This window comes from Pristiophorus japonicus, chromosome 14, assembly GCF_044704955.1.
Source record: "Pristiophorus japonicus isolate sPriJap1 chromosome 14, sPriJap1.hap1, whole genome shotgun sequence".
Classification (NCBI taxonomy): Eukaryota; Metazoa; Chordata; class Chondrichthyes; family Pristiophoridae; genus Pristiophorus; species Pristiophorus japonicus.
The window spans coordinates 170,604,636-170,614,059 of NC_091990.1; the positions used below are offsets into that span (position 1 = coordinate 170,604,636).

Consider the following 9,424-nt stretch of genomic DNA (forward strand, 5'->3'; position numbering starts at 1 on the left):
ACTTTATAATGGTTAATTTCGGGCGGAGACACCAATTCTCGGAGCAACCGGGTCAATGTGTATCTGTGGGGAACATAAGTGACGTGTCGCCGTGGGCTGCAGGTTAGCCGAGAGAGATCGGCACTGTTTACAGCGGAGTATAAATCCTTCCGACTGATGTAAAGTCCAATGTCTGATCTTGAGAGTTTGTTTTAGACGAGTGATCTTCATTGTTTTAAGCATTAGTTCAGAGAGCCTGCAATACTTCAGCCGACTTTGTCCTCTCAACCACAAAACGTGCCTAATCATCAATATCAGTTTTTAAACAAATGAAAATATTAATCGACCATATATGATTCACACATAAGAGAGAGAAATAGACGGATGGATTCTAGTTGGATTAAAACACGATAACAGATGGATCTGTTTTATTTCACAAACTCATTCTGCTCCGTGGTAATGAAATAGGATTTGTGGACAATCTGTAGGGAATACAAACCAGGGTGTTAACTAGCTGTAGGCTCGTTTATTTCATTCATTTTCATTCAAATGTACTACACAGATAGGAGAACGGGCGATCTGCGTGTTGAAGTGCGTTGCTTTAATCGTATTTCATTATCACCGAGCAGAATGGGTTCGTGAAATAAAACAGACATGTTTTGCCCACCTGTAGTTTTATCATGTTGTAATCCAACTGGAATCCATCCGTCCGTTTCTCTCTCTTTTTATGTGTGAATCATACATGGTCGATTATTATTTTTATTTGTTTAAAAACTGATATTGATGATTAGGCACGTTTTGTGGTTGAGAGGACAAAGTCGGCTGGAGTATTGCAGGCTCTCTGAACTAATGCTTAAAACAATGAAGATCGCTCGTCTAAAACAAACTCTCAAGATCAGACATTGGACTGTACATCAGTCGGAAGGATTTATACTCCGCTGTATACACTGCCGATCTCTCTCGGCTAACCTGCAGCCCACGGCGACATGTCACTGATGTTCCCCACAGATACACATTGACCCCGTTGCTCCGAGAATTGGTGTCTCCGCCCAAAATGAACCATGACATTAAAACCTTACTGGGTCCTGCTGACAACGTGCCGACCCGACCGAGGAGGGAACACCGGAGGCAACGGGGAGAAGAGCAGCCAGCCCCAGGACACAGCGTGGGTCGCGACCCCCCCGCCGGGAATGATGTCAGACCAGGGATGTTGCTGGACCAAAGAGTCCTGGACTAGAGAGGTTCAACCTGTAATTTAAATCCATGTCCCCTGGTTATTGACCCCTCTGCTAAGGGAAATAGGTCCTTCCCATCCACTCTCTCTAGGCCCTCATACATTTTTATACATCTCAATGAAATCTCCCCGCAGCATCCTCTGTTCCAAAGAAAACAACCACAGCCTATCCAATCTTTCCTCATAGCTAAAATTTTCCAGTCCTGGCAACATCTTCGTAAATCTCCTCTGTACCCTTTCTTATCCAATCACATCTTTCCTGTAAAGTGGTGACCAGAACTGCACGCAGTACTCAACCTGTGGCCTAACTAGTGTTTTATACAGTTCTAGCATAACCTCCCTGCTCTTGTATCTATGCCTCGGCTAATAAAGGAAAGCATTTTGTATGCCTTTTAACGACCTTATTAGCCTGCCCTGCTATCTTTAAGGATCTGTGGACATATTCTCCAAGGTCCCTCTGTTCCTCCACACCTCTCAGTATCCTTGCATTTAATGTGTATTCCCTTGCCTTGTTGCACTTCTCCAAATTCATTACCTCACAATTCTCCGAATTGAATTCCATGTTCCACTTTTCTGCTCAACTGACCAGTCCATCGATATCTTCCTGCAGTCTAAAGCTTTCCGTCTCACTGTCAACCACACGGCCAATTTTTGTATCATCTGCAAACTTATTTATCATGTCCCTTACATTTAAGTCTAAATCATTAACATATATGACAAAAAGCAAGGGACCAAGCACTGAGCCCTGTGGAACCCCACTGGAAACAGCCTTCCAGTCGCAAAAACACCCATCAACCATTATCCTTTGCTTCCAGGCACTGAGGCAATTTTGAATCCAATTTGCCATCTCCCTTGGATCCCATGGGCTTTTACTTTTTTGATCAGCCTGCCATGTGGGACCTTGTCAAAAGCCTTGCTAAAACCCATGTAGACTACATCAAACGCACTGCACTCATTGACTCTCCTTGTTACCCTCTCAAAAAATTAAATCAGATTCCATTTCAGCGGGCAGTTAAGAGTCAACCACATTGCTGTGGGTCTGGAGTCACATGTACCATAAGGTGGCTCACCACCACCTTCTTAAGGGCAATTAGGGACGGGCAATAAATGCTGGCCTTAAGGGCGACGCCCACATTCTGTGGATGAATAGAAATCTCGGCCTTTTGGCTAAGATCATGCGTAACTGACCTGACAGGGGAGTAGCCACCATGACCTCCGGGTGGTTCTCCCTGGATCAGGAAGGTATATGCTTGCTTTTTTGGAAATAGGAGGTGGGTGGGGTGGCTTGACCCATCCACCTCCACGGAGGTGTGTGGGCGGCCTGACCCATCCACCTCCATGGCACGAACCTGGTATTGCAGTACTTCCAGGAACGGTGCAGTGGCTCTAGGCCTTTTGGCTAAGAGCATTGGCGCAGAGTGATCCTTGAATGGGCCCAAGGTGACCTCTGGCGTTTGTGATTTGACAAAGAATTGGAACGATTGGCTACGAATTTCAAAAAAAAAAAAAAATAGAAATGATGGAATCAGACCCCCCTCGGGCTGTACTTGTTAATCTGCTTGTGTACATTGAGCACCATGTACTGAAAAACACCTGTGTTGTGCCATGTATAATGAAAGTCTCTGCACTGTTTAATAACTTGTACAGAAATGTAAATGTATTCTCATCCGTTCCGTGTACTGTATTCATCTGCATAGTGTTGCATGTAATGTGATTCGTGAACGGGATTGAAATGCATCCTGGAATGTAATGTAAACCTGTTATTATCTGCTCCATGTAATACCCTTATTTGCACAGTACTACATGTAACGTGATTTACGGATTGTACTAAACTGTACCTTGAAATGAAATGTATGCTAGTGCATTGTGTGGAACTGCTGGCAGCATCCAAATGAATTGTATGGAATTGCTGACCGCAATGTACCGAACTATTTTCCAATGTATTGTGAAAATTTTATGTGAATAGAGTATATTTTTGAAACAAAAAAAAATGAATAAAAATGAATAATGAATAAAAATGCTGACATTCAAACGTCTGCCATCCTCTTAATTTCCTTGCTGTGCTACTGTTCACTGGAACTTCAGGACCTTTCTCGAATGGTAATTATTTTAATTATTTATGTGTATGAGTTCATAGAGTGCTAGCTTGCTATTCTTCTATGAAGGACATCATAGTCAAACCTGATCTTGTTCTTGTCCAATGTCCACAAATCTGCTCTTCCAGCAAGGATCACTGGCTAGTGATTAGGATTTTTTTTTTGCTCTTAAATTAGTAGACTATTATTCCCTGGGGCCGATAATCCTATTTATTCTAGGAGGCAATGATCAGGATCATATTAATTAGAATTCCCTTCCTTCTAATTCAATACAAGAGCCCTCAGAGTCCTGTGATTCATATTGTAATACCAGTCCTGTATATTTTTCAGCCACTGGTCAGATTTGGAGGTTAAATACTCTCCTCTCTCCCCTTCATCCCTCATTTCCATTCCCCAATCTCGTCCTCCACTCCCCTCCTCCACGCCCCTCCTCCACTCCTCAACTCTCTCTCCTTTCCCTCTCTCCACCTCCAACTACACCCCACTCTGTCCTCTACCCTCTCTCCCATCACCATCTTCTTTTCTCCCTCTCTCAGCTTCCCTTCATCCACCCTTCCTCTCTTCTACCTCTGCCTCCTTTGGATTACACCTGCGCACCTTGGTGCAATGAACCCCTGGCCTCGAATTTTGCTTCACTTGAACATGACACTTGGTCTTCATCCTCTGTGTGCAATACCATGGACGATTGGTTAGTAATATATTAGACATCTTGCATTTATGCGCATTTCCTGTTAATGTTTTCATTGATAAATTCTTATCTCGACATTTATTATGGAAACTATTGATGTAAACTTAGAATATTGTAATTACATTCTTTTCACAGTGAAGGCACTACTGTACCATCACTGGCAGGAAGATGTAGTTGCCTTGTATGTTTAGACCAATATGTCGAGGAACCAACTAGGAGGGAGGCCATCTTAGACTGGGTGTTGTGTAATGAGAGAGGATTAATTAGCAATCTCGTTGTGCGAGGCCCCTTGGGGAAGAGTGACCATAATATGGTGGAATTCTGCATTAGGATGGAGAATGAAACAGTTAATTCAGAGACCATGGTCCAGAACTAAAAGAAGGGTAACTTTGAAGGTATGAGGCGTGAATTGGCTAGGATAGATTGGCAAATGATACTTAAGGGGTTGACAGTGGATGGGCAATGGCAGACATTTAGAGACCGCATGGATGAACTACAACAATTGTACATCCCTGTCAGGCGTAAAAATAAAAAAGGGAAGGTAGCTCAACCGTGGATATCAAGGGAAATCAGGGATAGTATGAAAGCCAAGGAAGTGGCATACAAATTGGCCAGAAATAGCAGCAAACCCAGGGACTGGGAGAAATTTAGAACTCAGCAGAGGAGGACAAAGGGTTTGATTAGGGCAGGGAAAATAGAATACGAGAGGAAGCTTGCAGGGAACATTAAGACGGACTGCAAAAGCTGCTATAGATATGGAAAGAGAAAAAGGTTAGTAAAGACAAACGTAGGTCCCCTGCAGTCAGAATTAGGGGAAGTCATAACGGGGAACAAAGAAATGGCGGACCAACTGAACAAGTACTTTGGTTTGGTATTCACTAAGGAGGACACAAACAACCTTCCGGATATAAAAGGGGTCAGATGATCTAGTAAGGAGGAGGAACTGAGGGAAATCCTTATTAGATGGGAAATTGTGTTGGGGAAATTGATGGGATTGAAGGCCGATAAATCCCCAGAGCCTAATGGACTGCATCCCAGAGTACTTAAGGAGGTGGCCTTGGAAATAGCGGATGCATTGACAGTCATTTTCCAACATTCCATAGACTCTGGATCAGTAGCTATGGAGTGGAGGGTAGCCAATGTAACCCCACTTTTAAAAAAAGGAGGGAGAGAGAAAACAGGGAATTATAGACCGGTCAGCCTGACATCGGTAGTGGGTAAAATGATGGAATCAATTATTAAGGATGTCATAGCAGCGCATTTGGAAAGAGGTGACATGATAGGTCCAAGTCAGCATGGATTTGTGAAAGGGAAATCATGCTTGATAAATCTTCTGGAATTTTTTGAGGATGTTTCCAGTAGAGTGGACAAGGGAGAACCAGTTGATGTGGTGTATTTGGACTTTCAGAAGGCTTTCGACAAGATCCCACACAAGAGATTAATGTGCAAAGTTAAAGCACATGGGATTGGGGTAGTGTGCTGACGTGGATTGAGAACTGGTTGTCAGACAGGAAGCAAAGAATAGGAGTAAATGGGTACTTTTCAGAATGGCAGGCAGTGACTAGTGGGGTACTGCAAGGTTCTGTGCTGGAGCCCTAGCTGTTTACATTGTACATTAATGATTTAGAGGAGGGGATTAAATATAGTATCTCCAAATTTGCGGAAGACACTAAGTTGGGTGGCAGTGTGAGCTGCGAGGAGGATGCTGTGAGGCTGCAGTGACTTGGATAGGTTAGGTGAGTGGGCAAATGCATGGCAGATGAAGTATAATGTGGATAAATGTTAGGTTATCCACTTTGGTGGTAAAAACAGAGAGACAGACTATTATCTGAATGGTGACAGATTAGGAAAAGGGGAGGTGCGACGAGACCTGGGTGTCATGGTATATCAGTCATTGAAGGTTGGCATGCAGGTACAGCAGCCGGTTAAGAAATGACATGTTGGCCTTCATAGTGAGGGGATTTGAGTACAGGGGCAGGGAGGTGTTACTACAGTTGTACAGGGCCTTGGTGAGGCCACACCTGGAGTATTGTGTACAGTTTTGGTCTCCTAACTTGAGGAAGGACATTCTTGCTATTGAGGGGGTGCAGCGAAGGTTCACCAGACAGATTCCCGGGATGGCGGGACTGACATATCAAGAAAGACTGGATCAACTGGGCTTGTATTCACTGGAGTTCAGAAGAATCAGAGGGGATCTCATAGAAGCGTTTAAAATTCTGACGGGTTTAGACAGGTTAGATGCAGGAAGAATGTTCCCAATGTTGGGGAAGTCCAGAACCAGGGGTCACAGTCTAAGGATAAGGGGTAAGCCATTTAGGACTGGGATGAGGAGAAACTTCTTCACCCAGAGAGTGGTGAACCTGTGGAATTCTCTACCACAGAAAGTTGTTGAGGCCAATTCACTAAATATATTTAAAAAGGAGTTAGATGTAGTCCTTACTACTAGGGGATCAAGGGGTATGGCGAGAAAGCAAGAATGGGGTACTGAAGTTGCATGTTCAACCATGAACTCATTGAATGGCGGTGCAGGCTCGAAGGGCCGAATGGCCTACTCCTATACCTATTTTGTATGTTTCTATATTTCTATGTTTCTATCAACTTTACATAACAAGTTTCTATTTAAAATGTGGAAAAAGTAATTTCTAAAATAAATATTTAAAAATAAAGAAAATGTACAACTAAATTACATTTGTACCCCGACTCAATAATCCTCCTGCCTTTAACTATGATTTACTGTAAGAAAAGGCTTTTGACAAGGTCCCACACAAGAGATTGATGTGCAAAATTAAAGCACATGGTATTGGGGGTAATGTACCGACGTGGATAGAGAACTGGTTGGCAGACAGGAAACAGAGAGTCGGGATAAACGGATCCTTTTCAGAATGGCAGGCAGTGACTAGTGGGGTGCCGCAGGGCTCAGTGCTGGGACCCCAGCTATTTACAATGTACATCAATGATTTAGATGAAGGAATTGAGTGTAATATCTCCAAGTTTGCACATGACACTAAGCTGGGTGGCAATGTGAGCTGTGAGGAGGATGCTAATAGGGTGCAGGGTGACTTGGACAGGTTAGGTGAGTGGGCAAATGCATGGCAGATGCAGTATAATGTGGACAAATGTGAGGTTGTCCACTTTGATGGCAAAAACACGAAGGCAGAATATTATCTGAATGGCGGCAGATTAGGAAAAGGGGAGTTGCAACGAGATCTGGGTGTCATAGTGTATCAGTCATTAAAAGTTGGCATGCAGGTACAGCAGGCGGTGAAGAAGGCAAATGGTATGTTGGCCTTCATAGCTAGGGGATTTGAGTATAGGAGCAGGGAGGTCTTACTGCAGTTGTACAGTGCCTTGGTGAGGCCTCACCTGGAATATTGTGTTCAGTTTTGGTCTCCTAATCTAAGGAAGGGCGTTCTTGCTATTGAGGGAGTGCAGCGAAGGTTCATCAGACTGATTCCCGGGATGGCAGGACTGACATATGAGGAGAGACTGGATCGACTGGGCCTGTATTCACTGGAGTTTGGAAGGATGAGAGGGGATCTCATAGAAACATGAAATTCTGACGGGATTGGACAGGTTAGATGCAGGAAGAATGCTCCCGATGTTGGGATAGTCCAGAACCAGGGGACACAGTCTAAGGATAAGGGGTAAGCCATTTAGGACTGAGATGAGGAGAAACTTCTTCACTCAGAGAATTGTGAACCTGTGGAATTCTTTACAACAGAAAGTTGTTGTTGCCAGTTCATTGGATATATTCAAGAGGGAGTTGGATATGGCCTTTACAGCTAAAGGGATCAAGGGGTATGGAGAGAAAGCAGGAAAGGGGTACTGAGATGAATGATCAGCCAAGATCTTAATGAATGGTTGTGCAGGTTCGAAGGGCCAAATGGCCTATTCCTGCACCTATTTTCTATGTTTCTATGTTTCTATGTTACACTTGCTCTTATCTCCCCATGTGTTCCGCCATGGGAGATCGATGGGTATTAAGTAAATCCATTAATAATCTGAATTTACTAAAATAATTCTTGCTTGTCCATTTTCTCATTCAGGGGTTTCCACTGTTAAACTATAGCTCAGTACAGACTGCGTGGAATTTTGGCACCTTTACCAATCAGCACTTACTTGCACTGATTTGCATTTGGGACATAGAGCTGGCAAGTGCGTGCACGTTGCACAATGGTAGGTTGATTGTCAATTGTGATAATAAGGTTTTTGAAAGGATGCAGAGGAGGGCTGCTCGACTAATTCCCAGTCTAAAGCATTTTAGTTATTAATATAAGCTAAAAGAGGAGGGACTCTACACTTTAGAGAAACGGAGACCTGGGCGGGTGGAACTGATTGAGGTTTATAAGATAATGAAGGGAATAAATAGTGTTCCAACTGACTGTTTATTTTGTGCGGCGGCATACCATTGCAGGGAACAGCGCGTGCTGCTGCAGGAGGGCGCCGGCTACAAAGCCAGATCGCTGATTGAAGTGCGGGCAGGCACAGCAGGAGGGGCGAAGGAGCAGCAAGAGTCCATAGAGGCGAGAGTTCAGGGCCCAGAAGAGGCGAGGCCCCAGGGGCAGCACGGGCTAGCCCACACTGCGATATGTGTACGCGCTCGGTCTGTGCAGCAGAGCTGGTCTCCAGTTAGTCTTGCGTAATCCTTGCCACTAGACCAAGACTTGGCTCTGTCAAGCCCATGTGGTGGCTGGTGTGCAATGATAACCACACGTTAAAAAAATCCACACACAGGCATCTTCCACCCTTCACGATATAGTTCGGGATCTGGAATATTAGGTCCTTCATTGAAACATCTGTGCGCTCATCCCTTTTTGGCGTGGAAGCAAGTCATCCTCGCTTCAAGGGACTGCCTATGATGATGATGATGATATTTTAATAAAATAGGTTAGGCAGGACCAGGGGTCACACATTTAAGTTGTATAAGGCTAGATCTCGGAGGTGTCTTTTCGCAGAAAATGGTGGACCTCTGGAACAGGCTGCCGTCTCGTGTAGTAGACATGGACTCACTGAATTCCTTCAAGCAAGAGCTGGATTTGTTTCTGACTGCGGTGGAGATCACCTCTTTCAGAAGGTAGGTACTGCAGGGAATTCAAGGCCAGCGTGATCTCCTGGACTAGTTTTGATCGTCTCGATTGGTCAGAGAGGAATTTGCCAGATTTTCTTTCCCAAATTGGCCTGTGTTTCTAGTTGTTTTTTTGCCTCTCCCAGACGATCATATGGTTTCAGATTGGGTGGAGTGTATATGGTGTGAGACACAAGGTATCGCAATTATGTAGGACAGACTCGATGGAAAAGATGGTCTTTACCTATTCATTGTTTGTAAGTTCGTATTCACAGCATACTAATTGGTACTAATCCACCAATTTTCTGCCAATTGCATTTTGTACGCATCTCGACTTGATACATTTGGGACAGAGACTATTG

At 44.1% G+C, this 9,424-nt stretch overlaps 1 pseudogene; it reads left to right on the plus strand.

Annotated features, from left to right (window-relative positions):
• Positions 1-2,359: 2,359 nt before the first annotated feature.
• On the plus strand, positions 2,360-2,599 carry LOC139280386 (U2 spliceosomal RNA; annotated as a pseudogene).
• The last annotated feature ends 6,825 nt before the right edge of the window (positions 2,600-9,424 follow it).